Below are 14,579 nucleotides of genomic sequence, written 5' to 3'. Positions count from 1 at the left end.
ACAAAATGGAGATACTGGCTAAAGTCATTCAAGGACATGACAATATTCACAGTTTCATTCTTTGCTTTTATCTAATGTTTGAATGAAACCAAAAAACTTTGTGTTGTACAATAAGCCAATTGTGCTGATACGTTCTGCTTTCCCATAAACAGCAGCTGATGGGTTTGTTTCTCTTTAAATTAGGTCTCTAGCCCACTCTGGCTCCTTAGGAAGCTTCTCCTAGCATCAACTTAATTCCACAAAGTGTTCAACACCATCAAAATAGCATATTTTAATCATGCTTCATTTAATCAAAAACTTTCAATTAGCTCTGGTAATGGCTCGGATCAGCAAAGCACTTTGGAGAATTGCAATAAAAACCACTGTAGTAGAGTTAGGTATTATCACTTGCACAAATATGACCTATGACCTGAAGACTTCAAAATACATACAAGAAACATCTTTACGCCTCCATTGACACAAACACTGCTCCAAGTTACATGATATACCTCAAGGAAGATTTTTCAAAGCATTTAGCAATTAATAACCTTGCAACACCTTTGAAAAATAAATAGTGAAAAGTGGGTACTCGCACAAATTGCTTCATCTACTGCTGAAATACAGCTGTCTCTGGAATGAAGCATAATACTCATTTAACAGCACAAAGCCACAGAAATATAGAGGGCACAAAGGAAAAAAATATTATTGTATCCATTTAGAGCAAGAGTGGAAGTTTGTGGAGGCCAAAGTGCAGTTAACCAAACCAGAATTTAAATAGCACCCTGTACTTGATGCCAAATTGGTCAGAAATATCCCATGTTTCCAAATTTGGTAATCTTCCAAGGAGGAGTCAAAAGCAACAAGTCTCTGTAGGGGTTGGTAAAAGGGAGGTATTTTCCTGGTTTGATTTACTGGCTAACTTAATCTGTACTGTTTATGATTGTTTAATAGTGTTGGTGGGCTGATCTTGTGTTATCTTTAGATGACACTTTAATGTTGCAGGGCAATCATTATTACATTCTTGTGAGCTCAGAGTGCCTAGAACGATTGTTTAAATCTAAGAGATGTAATAACTCCTCAGGCAGACAGGCACAAGTGTTAAGCCACTTTAAGTCCAGTATCTGATCCACATCTCATTTGAAAACCATGGTCTGCAACAGGACTGTGCCTTCAGCTCCTTGCTGGACCACTGATACATGCCTTCTCTGTTCAGGGAACAGATGCCATACACTGAATCACAGAACCAAACACGCTCTTGGGAGGTCTCCTACCCACATAGCAAGCCTTTCCCAGTACTGTTTAGCTCATGAGAAACTGTTTAGTCAGAAAGTCTTAGAGGACCTTGCAAAAACTAGTTTCGCATCACACGCCTCACTTTGCCAAACCCACTAGTCCTAATTCAAAGGCAGATTCCACACTGCTTCCAATCCTGCTGAAAAATTTACATTCTTCTTTAAGCAAGGGTAAAACACTATCGTACTGGGATTTTTTTTTCACCCTTCCATATTAAGTGGAGTAAAAAATACTCCAGGAAGCAGGGGAGTGTGATGCAGGCTACTTTTCTTTATCAGTCTTTCAAACATCATTGCAGAAAAGACTGAGATTCAGCCTGACAGTAAGGAAGAACACTGTAGGTGGTCATTGCAAATTCCAACCAGGAGCATGCTCCTCATAGTGCAGTGATCCCCCAGGAGCTGCTTTCTAGACAAACGGAGCAGGAAACCAATGTATTAAAGACGTAGGTTTTCTTACAGCTGCACTCCCAGGTGGACAACAACTGGGCATCGCTCAGCCTTAGAGAAGGATATATAACCCTGATCTTGTTAACTATGAGCCATGGAAAAACATATGTTTGTCCCTGTTTTTTAATTCACTTGCAGTTGCTACTAAGCACAGTACAAAAAACAATCAATGGATCAGGTTTCCAAATGGTAAACAAAACCACTGGGAAGATCTAACTTAATTTTCACCTTGTTGGGAGGTTTTTTCCATTACTTCACTATCCTCTTCTAAGAAACACAGTATCATGCTGTTTGCATGCACTTTAATGCACTTGCATTTTGCTGAGATAACTCAAATATTTATGTAGTTCAAGGTTTAAATTTCTATTTTCCCTATTTTGAACAACATCCTTTACAAAATACATTTTCAGGATTTTTTTTTTTCTGGCTAAAAAAGAAAAAAACAGATGGGGTTTCAGTCCCAAATATGCAATTGGCATTTAGCCCGGTGTAAAGACATGCCCAAACTGCCTGAGGATGGAGCAGCTGTGGGGCCAGGGGGCAGGTCACAAACTGCCTAAACCAGGGAGACTGCAGGAGTGATTCCCTCAGGCCAGAGAACAGCTCTGAGGAAAACAAGCGGTAAGTATACTAAAATCACCTCCATTCAGTCTCACCATACACAGTTGAAACCACTTTCTGTGCCTTTAGTGTTCCTTCTTCCCCCATCCGAGCCAGAAATTGCCACCCAGCCTGGTCTCTTGTTTAAACCATCTCCCACCATCGATTTACAAGGAAAGAGAGAGTTTCCAGAGTAGCAACAAATCTAGCGTGGTACTGAAAGAAACTTTTTGGTAAATACAATGAAGTGCTGTCATCAAAGATCAACCAACTCAGCCCGTGATCCAAGCTCTGTGGAAATGTCTACATGAATGTAGAAAAGGACCGGAAAAATTACTGTGGGAGGAAAATAGAGCAGCTCACTTAGCCAGCCTGCATCCCCTCCACAATGGAGGGGACAGGAATAAAAGATACAGCTGTGGTACCAAGCACAAGTAAAAAGACACTGCAGAAACCAAAGCATAGTTGAGGATATAAATAAGGCTCCTGTTACCTGCTTATATGCCTCCCTCTGTATTTTATCCACATGGCTTTTAAAAAAAAAATGACTCGAGTGCAATCCACTTACACTGTACAAAAATGTGTTTTGGAAAAGTTGCAGTGAGGCTTGCTTCAGGGGACTCAAGTCGCTCTAGAAATTCGAACAGGCAGCATGTATAAAAATCTAACAGAGTTCCTACAGAATCCAAGGGACTGAGAAAGAGATAAGGTTATTTGAAAGGTTTTTCAGGGAAAGTGTTATCTAAAACCCAATTTAGCCTGAAAACTTTAGAGCCCAGTCAATGTACAAGAGAGACCTATTTCCTATGAGGTGGCTGCCAAACAGATTTGCTGCACATTTAATAAAGCAGTAAAATAAGGTATTTATGTAGCATGTTTAACTGTAAACGTATTTGTACTATTTTAAGTGAAAGTGTAACCTGATAGATGCTGCAATTACTGGACAATGGGAAATGTGATGAGAAAAAGGAAAGTCAAAACTGCTGCATCACAGAAAAACATTAACAGCCCCCCTGCACAGTCCTGCTTTAACAGGCCTATAAAACCTATATGCTTTGAGCCTCTAACAAGAGTGCCCAGCCAGCAGTTGGTCAATTTTCAGGTGGCTTGGAGGGTCCAACTACTTTGAGGGAGTAGTCTGGGATACACTTTGCTGGGTCATACATCATTGCTATTCCTTCCCTTCAGGGCTTCACCTCATATTTGGCGAAGAAGCATAGCTGCAGGTCCTTCCAATGTCAACACCTTTTCTTTGCTTGGCTAGAGGTGTCAGTGCAGAACAAACACAAGGTACTGCCTTCCAAGTTCAGAGCTCCCCAAGTCACAAGCACTTTTCAGGCTCAATCTTCTGCTCACTGAAGCTTTACAGTAAAACTGCCATCACCCTTCAGAGTGCAATTTCAGCCCATCACATCTTTTCCAGGTTAGAAAAGAAACCCAACAAACTGCAAAGGCACATCTCATAACAGATAGATTAATACAAATGTCTGGTAACTTTTGCTTCTCTAATGTGCAGATCTCAGGAAAATGTGGAGAGGTATCAGTTATCCCTTTACAGATGCACAGAGAAACTGAGATTGCAGGTAATGGTATGACTTAGAGGACCTCTGAGCAAGTGAGCAACTAAGTAGGGAGCAGGACAAGAGACTTGCAAGATAGTATCTCTTTACCTGAGTTTACGTCTTTCTATAGACATTGTACTTAATAGTAGATTCTTCTAAAAAATAAATTATTCTATTTTGGAGAAAGATGAACCTGCTCTTTACGAGCAATTATTCCCAGAGTGGATAAAAATCAAAGGGATAAGAGTACAAAAACGTTACAGACCAAAGGTGTTTTCTTCCAAGTTTGAGAACAAAAGTAAAGCAGATATTTTGGGGTAAAATTGTTTTAAGAAAGAGGTACTTTTCTGTTTCAGTAGAGATATAATCAGACATGTGTAAGTATCTTTAATACAAGGAAAACACTGAAACAATGAATTGCTGACTTTTACTTGCAATACTTAATCACATTCCTAATGTGAAGATCCTGAGTTCCCCCTAAGAAGAACATGTGGATACTTTATTGTTAAACAATTAGGCCAAAGCCACACTGAGGATTGTTGTATCTGGTTCAAACTGACTTTAATGGAAAATGAGCATATAACTCTCACAAGTGACTTAGAAAATCTCAGCAGGGTTGTACAAAAAGCCAGAGCTTTTTTTATTCTATTTGAATCTAGCCTGATTAAAGCTTTGTAAATAGAGGGCTGAGAATCCATAAATAAAAATAAGAAACCATGAAGGCAGAAAGGGTCTTTGTTTCCTCCACTCCGTGGTCAAAATGAAGTTTAGGGATAACTAAAACATCTAATGTGCTAACTTGTGTATCAAACCTAACCCACTTACATCAATAAAAAGGGTTTTACAGCTAATTTAATCACCATACAGAAAATTCTGCTTGGAATATTTGTGAAATTATATGGATAAATTACTATCTTTTGAACTGTTACCATAAATATACTCTACATAAGATGTAAACCTGGGCTGCACATTGATGTATGAGAGTGTATCTTTGCCTCTTGGCATAGGTTTGGGGGGGCGGGGGGAAGGAAAAATAGTAGATACAAAATATCTGCCACCTTGTAACCAGAAATAATGGTTCACTAAGTCTCAAAAAAATCAAACATGAGTAGATACAGAAGAACTCATGCTTTTCAAGAAAAGAATGGGTTAACATCAGGTATCTCTATATACATTGGTCCATTAATAAATATTTGAGATTAAGTAGTTAAGAAACTTGGTATTAAAAGCCTAAACTATCCTGCTAGTCTCAGCACCTAATCGTACAAATCTTGAAATTAAGTGACTTCACTTGAAATCACCTTCTAGTTGAAAAAAAGTGCTTTTGAAGCACTGAAGGGCAGCAGCATTATTATCATCTCAAAAGCAGTACTCTGGGTGTTTATTTACAGTTTAAGATAAAAGATAATATTTTGCCTCACAGTATATTTCTGATTTTTGTAAGACAAACTCAAAACAGAAAGGTTTTATCTGTTCCCAGGATTACCTTCCTGAACCTTCTCATTTGTATTGATGCTTCCCTCATCTACTAAAGTTATATGCAGTCTTTCATTCATTCACATTTTGTTAAGTGCTTTTAGATTTACGAACGAAAGATGCTACATTGCTGCAATAACTCATCATCTTTCTGCCATTGTCTGAATTCAGCTCCTGTTTTTTTTATTGTAATTTGCCCTACTCCAGAAACCACTAATCCTAATTTGATTCAGAAGCCCTCATCATTCAGATTTTAACATCCACATGATAAAGACTAGAGGTGAAAATAACGCATGTCCATTAGCACCACGCATAGGATTCCTGCATCCAGTTTGTAGAAGTCATGAAAGTAAGTCCCTTTGTTGTGTATTAAAAAAAAAAAAAAATGTATATCTCACTTATGTCAACGAGTCTTGGATCAAAAAGTCTATCACTGACTATCTAACATTTAGGGTCATGCTAAGCCTCCACAAAAAACGTATTTTCAAAACAGCTGACATGTAATTGCTTTTTACTCTTTGCCCTACTGGGGCAGGGGAGGGGGAAGCCAGATTCAGAAACAAGTTGAAAAGTCACAGCCAGAAATAGATTGCCAGGTGAGGAAGAGTTGAGTAGGCACTGCCTATATGCTGGGATAATTCACCTGGTCCAAATCACACTGCTTTGTGTGGTCTCCACCCCAGCTAGCCTTCTGACTACATGTTTGTCTGGGCTGGACAAGCGGATATAGTTGCCAACCTGTTCTGCTGCAAAGCATACAGGAAAGGGAAAAGGAAGGTTTGGTCCAAGACAAAGCACTAAGCTAACCAGGGCTGGATTCCTGCTGTTTTATCCATGGACTCATGAATATGCATGTCCCTCAATATTCATTACATATTTGAATTTCTCACATGAATATGTCAGTGAATTTAATTATTCTGCTTCCAGCCTGGTACCTTAGATATACTTCTGCAGGGCAAAAAGCTCTACCATCTCTCCAAACTTCAGAATAGGCAAGTTTCTTTCCTCTATCACATCCGTATATCCACAGTAGTTCTAGGTCAACACTAGTATGCCAAAAATTACAGTCAGTTTCATCTCATACTCTCCTTGCATAATTATGCTCTCTGCTAAAAATAATAGTAATGGATTGAATCATTAATCTTCAAAAGAGAAATTGGTTTCACCCAGGGCAGAAAGTAAATTCTCTAATCTTTCTTATAGGCCATGCTTTTATGCTAGGTATTAACTGCTTCAGTTTTTTGGTTGCCAGAAATATTGCAATATACAACAATCCACCCAACCGAAGAGATAAGACAATCATTCCCCTTGAGCCATATAGCTTGAACTGTCCCCCCCAGACACAATCTCATGAAGGTGAACAGATAAACAGTGTATTTTTCTCATAACTTTTTGCCCTCCACTGTTATTTTCTCTCTGAAGCATGTGCTTGCCACAGAAACTTCATGGCTCTCCTACTGTGTCATTTGGGACACATCATCTTAGCTGTACATTAGTCAACTTCTCTGTTAGTTTCTCCAACCTGAAGATAACTGTCTCACAGGGAAAGAACTCAATGGCAAACAAAGCCAGAATTAAAGCTGAATCTCGATCAAATCTTATGTGATACTGGGTTTAGAGTGCAAAGCACAATCTGACATCTCTCTTAGTGTTCCACTAAATACAAATCTGAATATCAGAAAAAACAGCCAAGCAGAGGAATACGTCACCAGCTGACTTCTTGCAGATCAAATAGCTGCTATCAGGGACTATGACAGATGAGAAGCCAAAAAGCTCACAGGCAAATGAAGAATCTCTCTGTCACCATTTATCCCCTTTCTAGGGCCTAATGAACTCCAAGCCACACTTAAAGCAGTACCCACAAAATCTAGGTCTCACATCCATATACAGCCTGAATGCAGCAGCAGCACAGCTAGAGGGTATGACAGTTCATTAAAGCCCAGCTGCTGGGTTTAGAGTGCTTTAAGAAGGAGGCTCAAGGGCTAAAAGGAGAAAGAAGAAACACACTAAGAAAAGCCAAAGAGAAGAGAATGACAAACGTTCTCCTGGGACTAAAAGGCAACCTTTCCCAAACCACAGGGGTTTAGATGAAGCTTTATTTGCATGTAAGACGGCAGGAGTCTGAAGGTCCTTGCCTCTCTTGAATTTATTTCTTCTAGGGAGTTACCTGTGTTGTCCGAGTTCTGTCAGCACAGGAAAAGCAGGACAGGCCAATGAAGACTGTCCCCAGCTCACCTTGACACTAGATGAGAAGGTACCTCTGCCAACCAGCAATATCCCCCTTTACTTCCCAGGCCTGAGGACATCACTGGAGAGAAAGACCAGTTCCTCTGCTGACTGCTCTACAATTGTGGCAGCAAACCCCTTAAAAGGTCCTGCTCAAGGTGGTGGTTCAGAGGATAATAAAGCACTGAGCCAATCAGCAGGAAACCCCCCAGCACCAATCCCTGGCACTGGGGAGGACAGAACTGAAGCACAACACCTGTGAAAGTGGGGAGGGAGGCTTAGAAGATATCCTGAGGCCTGTTAATACCAAAACCAGTCCAGGTTGTGCCATTAAAGCTCAGGAGTACCCATAAGTGTCGCATAGGCTTTCAGACAAGGCAGGTGCCAAAAAGGAGACAGCATGAGCTCCTTGCACTTGTTCTTGGTTTTCTTTGCATTATAATTAAATAACCCAGGATATTTACTCGCCTCCACAGGAGAAATGGTGATGGGTACATCCATAAAACACTAACAGAGAAACAGCATACAAACCTAAGGGTGCATGAATTGTACTGACAAGTACTGAATGCTGTTTTAACAATTTTGGAGACTGTTAAGTAATACAAAATGCCTATAGAGAGGTTCAGATTATTTTAGGCCTCTTCCGTCTGATCCCTTTCTGTCCTTTTCTACTCTGATCTCACCTTTTTCAAGTCAGCCATTTCTTACACAGTTTGCATGGCGTGGGGGATGTTCTGCTCAAAGACTAAAGTTAACAATATAGCAGGGATATAGCAAGCAGTAAAATGCAAGTCGTGGTGTGAAACTGCTGCCTAATTTGCAACTTAACAGTGGAAATAATCAGAGCCTACCATCACACAGGAAATTTGGTAAGCTTTTACACTTTGCTGATCTGCCATACCTTCAAAACAATATTCCCAGTTAATAAAGCTCATTTGAACAACACTAGCTAACAGGATCTTGTGAGCCTAGATCTGGGATTAAGAGATGAGGCAAACTGGAAACTCCAACCATTGCAATCTTGTAGCACAAATGAGATGCACTTTCACACACAGCGAGTCAATATGCCCCTTTTTTCTTTAGCACACTGTGCCCACGCAGAAAGAAAATGACTTCAGGCTCTTTCCAGTGACCTTGAGTGATAAGCGTTTCCACCAGGACAAAGGATCAAAATCATTAGAGCTCCTCATTCATTCCACCCCATCTTGCAAAAACTATTTGCACGCCCTCAAAGAAGTAACAATGTTGAAAGCAAAAATGCCAAGAGACAGATCCATCTCCTGACTTGAAGGACTTCTCAGAACAATGAACAGAGTCCGCGTCTGGAACATCTGCTCCTCACTGAAAAAGGGTTGCTAGATCTTCCGGGGCAGCTCTCCTAAAGTACTTTGGTCTCTGCCCTAATACTTGGAATAGCAGGCTGAGCAGGGCGCTTCTCACAACTCTAGCCAGTTAGCATCTGTTCCCTGTGATTGTGACTGGATGTCTCATGAAGACAACTAGGCTTTTTCTTAAGGGGAAAAAATGCAAACCAGTAATTCAGTGTGACGACCCCATCAAAATGATGAAATGAATAATAGTATTAAAACTTCACACAATGACTGTTTTTAATAACATGGGAGTTAGGGAATAATGTTAAATGTTTCAATTCAAAGACCTGGTTTCCTGTGTTGGCACCAGGGCAAACACTAAATGTTCATATATCAAACATTTTTACATCTTCATTTTAAAGAGAAATTAGGAGACAGCTACACTTAATCTGAAATAACATCCCATTCCTGTACATGTGAACACACACAGGGCACATTTCCACACACAGGGTGCATTTCCGACAGAAACTCCCTGTGCTTTCAGTGTGCCCTCAAGGACTTCTCCATTTGCTCAGATTCACTTAAGTCTCAGCTACGCTGCAGCAGCTGACAGGTTTTCAGCGTACAGACACAGCTCAAACAAATGTATCTTCAAAGAATGGTGAAAGGTGGTGGTAGAAATGAACACCTACTCTTGTCCTGTGTTCCTCAACCTAACAAACACATCTCCAAGGTCAGAAGCTTACAGCAGAACATATCAAAAGCACTGGCTGTATGAATTATAGCATTCATTTACCTGAGCAGTTCTAACTATCTGGGTATACACTCCAGAGAGAGAACAAGTTAGGTTACTCTAAACACGTTCACTGTGGATTAAGCTAATGCAGTCTTCTTCCAAACTAGGTTGGCTAAGAATACAAAGTTACAGACCTCAACTGATGAGTAGGAACTCTTACTGTAATGCATTGCAGCTCAATCACCTCATCATAGTTTCTAGCTCTCTGCAACTAAACTACCAAATCCAATTTCAAACTCTGGTTAATAGGAACGCACCCAAATAGAAAGGCATACCCAAACAAGAGGGTGGTTTGGCCATGAAGTGTTAATGTACTAGCTGATCCCTATCCCTACAGTTTGTAGTAATGTGGACTTCAGAACGTTCAACTGCTAATGCAGAATAAATCTTTCAGGGTCGGTCCCCAGTGAATAAAGAGTTTCCAACAAAATCTGACAGCTGTTCAAAGCCTGTATGAGTAAAAAGAGAACTTAAATCTGAAACTCCATGAGCAAGCATCCCCATTGTTCAACTCAGTCCTCAAAACCTTATTTCTGCACACCCAAACAGCAAGAACCAGGAAAATGGTAGCTACAGAGGGAGAAGGATCTCCACCATGGCCCCCCTCTATGAGGCCAGAGCTCTAGAGCAGCACAGGTGATCAGGATTTACAGAGTCCACACAGTACCTCATAGGTGGGCAGAACTTCTTTTCCATGACATTTAACTTGGCACATCTCACCTGCATAAGGCATTTCTACATGAAAAAGAAGCAAGATACAGGAAAAGATTTTGCAGTTGGATTAGGGGTAAGAGTGACGAGTACTAACTCTCAGCTGATGTACGTACACCCAAAAACCATATCCAAAACTCTTCCCAAAAGGGGGAATTTCGGGTCTTGTAGGGTGTGACTCTCCAAGGCTTGGCAAAGCCACTTACAACCTCACCAAAGTTCAATATGACTATGAGTGTTTACAAGCACAAGGACTAGGCCAAATTGAAAATGTAAATATTTGGATTCAGTTCCCCAAACTTGCCTCTATCTGCACTGCCAACTAAATCCCAACTGGAGACCAAAAAATCTGAGAAGCAACAGTTGCACACACTTTACAGCACAGAGAGAAAACTAACACACATAGCACTCAGCACTGGGGGGGGGGGGGGGAAGGAAAAAAAAAAAAGGTAATTCATAATCTAAACTGAATTTATGTTAAACAAGATATCAATGAAGTTTGGACTGAAACTCAACTTGACCCAGCTATCATTTGGTACCATTTGAAAGCCTGACCAGTCCAGATGTTGGTCCTCTGCCCTGCAAGAGACTGGGTTACATTAACCATACGTAGATGACATGATGGATCTAGCACACAGTGGTAACTTTGACCTAAACCACATTCTCTTAAGCCATCAAAAGCAAGTACTTCTATTTTCCAGGCAGATGAGTTGAGGGAAGTCTTCTCTGGATGCAAAGTAATTTATTTAGCAACCTCAGTCCTGTATTCAGAATTGATTTAGGATCCCAAATCACCTTGAGTTCTCAACACCCATGCTTGCTTGCTTTTTTTTTTTTTTTTTTTTTTTTAAAAAAAAAGTTTTACTCCAGTTCTTTTAGCTATAGATAAGGATGGCAGTCAGGGATCCATTCAAGAGAGTTGTGACATATACCGTATTCTCAGCTGCCAGTTCCCAGCTCTTCTCAGAAAGCATTAAATGCCTTTCAGTCCTACATCTCCATTTCAGACACTGGAGGGAATCAGAAAGGCAAGCGTCTCACCAAGACCAGGATTTTATATTTTTTTTGTATGATAAGAATTTGGGCCTCCTTACTCCCACTACTGTAAGCTAACAAAAAGTCCACCCTCTTCCTCTCCAGTTAAATGGGAAAAGTACAAATCTGGTTCTTTAGCTTTATTCAACTGTGGGAAACTTGGTTTTGCTCTCCAGTTAAAAGCAGGCTCTTCAGTGCACTTCACAGTGACCTCTTCACAAGGGGCTAGTATCATTTCTTTAAATGCCCCTACACTAAAAATAGTTCTGCTTCCTAAACATGAGTGCTTAGCAGTTCCAGGCATTCTGAGATCTTGCATACCACTTTATTTTTTTAAAACTGGCAACATTTATTTAACCAGCAATTAAAAAAAGGAGGCCCAGCCGCCCCAGTGATTCTTCCCAGAGGGTCTTAGATGTTTATGAAACACAATGAAAACAATAAAGTGGATAAAATCATGCTATTCCATCAAGTCCTTGGCAAGACTTCCCAACCAAGAATAAATTGGCATGGTACGTTACAGTCAACAGATTACACAATGGTTTAGAGGGTCACCAATAATAAGGGGTCACATGCTCCTTAAAGAGCTACAGTATATGTTAAAAGTCACTTGCTTAAAGGGAAACGGCAATGCTTGGTCCTGAGTTCCTTGGAGCAGCCACAAATTCTGGCAGCCAGAGCACAAGCGTGCTGTAGGGGTAGGAGAGGACAGAAGGCGCCTCTCCTCCCCAGCGCCAGGAGGGGCAGTGACTGCACTAAGCGAGCTGGCTGGGGCAGTTTAGCACCCTGAAGGGAGCAGAAGAAAGCCAGGCCAGGCTGGACTCTCTTATTTCTGCATATGACAGGAGAATGCACGCTATATGCTTTTAGGACCAGGACAGTCTCCATATCCCGGTGAGGCCCAGCACCACCCATCCTATCACCTCTTCCCAAGGAGCCCTGCTCCTCACTTCTCCATACTCTCAGAGGAAACTGGTTCCACTCCAGAAGCAAGATGGCAGTTCCCTGTCAGTCTAGTCACTCTTAACAGTATATAGCGTGTAGCTAGCCTTAAAAGGTGGTCAGCCATACTCTTAGGTAACTTGATAAAGTAGTCATAATTCCTTAAATGTGTTTCAGTTTTCCTTTAAATAACTAATCTTAAAGCAAGAGGGAAATGATTGGTCAAAGCCATAAATCTTACTCTCACCTGTCAACCTGGTAACAGATTTCCACTGTGCCACCTGCATAACCTGACCATCAAAATGAAAGTTAAATATTTACATTCCTAAAACATACATGATTTTTTCAAATCTCACCTTAAATGCAAGATACTTCTACCTTTTCTCTGTTAACTTACCCTTCCACTACATGGAATATTTTCATCTACTGACTATATATTAATCATATATAAAGAAAACATCATCAAGTCTTAAAAGCAAATCAACCTCACTTCAATTCATCCTACTCTGCATCACCAGAAATCAGACTACAACTAACAGTTTCATCCTTTATCTTCCACAAATTTTGATCACTCTAGGTGGTTTTCACTGGATTATTCAGTATCTGGCTGAAGTTAATGACTGACTACTCAGGATAAAAATGAAAGAAAACCTATTCCCCAAAGTCAGTGCAACAGTAAAACAAGGGTGTAGAAAACACTGCTATTGACATACTCCATGCAATACTACTATGCATCCGGCTTCAATCAGCTTGACTACTAAAACTCAAAGTACATTTGAGTGATAAAACTGAAGTAAACATAAGAAGGCTCTCTCATATGTAGCCGCTACTCTTTGATTGCGGTGACCCACTGCTCCTTAGTAAAGCAAACAGCTGGTACCAAGCCAAGAGCAGTACATCTGATTTTCCCACCAAGTGAACTGCTGAAGCAGCTCCCTTAGCTCTTCAGCTAAATCTGTCTTGGGATCCTAAAGTCTTCCGCTGGAGTCCAGGTGGCCCCTCTACTCCTTTCAACACGCACGCAAACATTACAGCCGGCTGGGCAGACGATGCGAGTGGGCACTGGAAGGGAAAAGAAGCGCCAGAGCCCCCCGTCTCTTTCCAGATCAGAGCCCCACACTCGGCGGGCTGGCTCCCAGCCCGGCTACAGCCAACCCGGTCCCGCCGAGGTGGTCTCCTGGGCTCCGTCCCTCCGGGGTGCCCCTGCCCTCGCCACGCACCCGAGAACAAACGTCCCGCCAGGCACGGCGGTGGCACGGCGGTGGCGCGGGAGGATCGACTCCCCGCTCCGCCCGTGCGCAAGGACCCCGCGCCAACCTGCGCTGCCCCCGGGCGGGGATCGCGGGGCCGCCCCGCACCGGCGCGGCCACCGGCGGCTCCGCTGCCGCGGGGGCTCCGAGGAGCCGCAGGGCCCGGGGCGCAGCCGCCGCCGCGCATCCCCGGCCCGCCCCACTCCGCTCCCGGGAGGCGGGCGGCTCGCAGGGCGCGGGCACGGCGAGCCGGAGCACGGTCAATCGTTTCTCCCCCCAGCCCCGCTCCCCTGCCCGCGTCCCCAGAGGCGACCACCGGCCCGGCGGCGCCGCTCCCCGGCCCTTACCGAGGCGCGCCGGGATGCGCTCCCTCCGTTGGACGCCCGCAGCCCCCGTCCCGCAGCCCGGGCGGTTGTAGCTTTTTTGGAGGAGCTGGGAAGAGGGAGAGAAAGAAAGGGGGGAGGGAAGGGGGAGGGAAGGGACTGAAATCGAGGGAGAGAGAAGTATGCAAAGGCAGGAAGTGGAGACGGCCACGGCCAGTGCGGGAGATTAATGGGAACCAGTCACCCGGCAGCCAACAAAGAAACCTGCTCCCCCAGCGCAGCCAGGGCCGGGCTGCAGCCCCGCCGCGGCCGGGCAGCCCCGGGCGGCCGAGCCACCGCTCCGGTCGGCAGCGCTCGGCCCCGGCTCCGCGGAGGGGTGGGCGCCGCGCCCCCCCCCCCCCGGCCCCAAACCCGGGTCCTGGCCAGGCGGGAGGGAGGGGAGCTGCCTACCGGGGCTGCGCCGGGCCGCGGGGAGATGCGATGGGCAGAGGAGGAGGAGGGGAGAACTGCCAACCGTCCTCCTCCCTCTACCCCAGAGGAGCGATACGGCTTATTTTTTATTTAAAAAACTTCGAGTGCTGGGCTCCTCTCCACGCGGAGCCGCTTGCGGGGAAGAAAGGAAGGAAG

At 43.2% G+C, this 14,579-nt stretch overlaps 1 protein-coding gene across 2 annotated transcripts in view; it reads right to left on the bottom strand.

The window, feature by feature from the left end:
- Positions 1-14,160, bottom strand: part of DENND2B (DENN domain containing 2B) — a 177,799-nt gene extending 163,639 nt beyond the window's left edge. For both annotated transcript variants that reach the window (XM_074884443.1, XM_074884446.1), the window contains exon 1: positions 13,977-14,160. The gene's annotated coding sequence lies outside the window, so the exon portion shown is untranslated. The remainder of the gene's footprint in view (positions 1-13,976) is intronic.
- Between the last annotated feature and the right edge of the window lie 419 nt (positions 14,161-14,579).

The sequence above is a fragment of the Strix uralensis genome, chromosome 15 (assembly GCF_047716275.1).
Source record: "Strix uralensis isolate ZFMK-TIS-50842 chromosome 15, bStrUra1, whole genome shotgun sequence".
Classification (NCBI taxonomy): Eukaryota; Metazoa; Chordata; class Aves; order Strigiformes; family Strigidae; genus Strix; species Strix uralensis.
The sequence above is the reverse complement of the archived record's forward strand: the minus strand, read 5'-3'. Positions and strand labels throughout refer to the sequence as shown.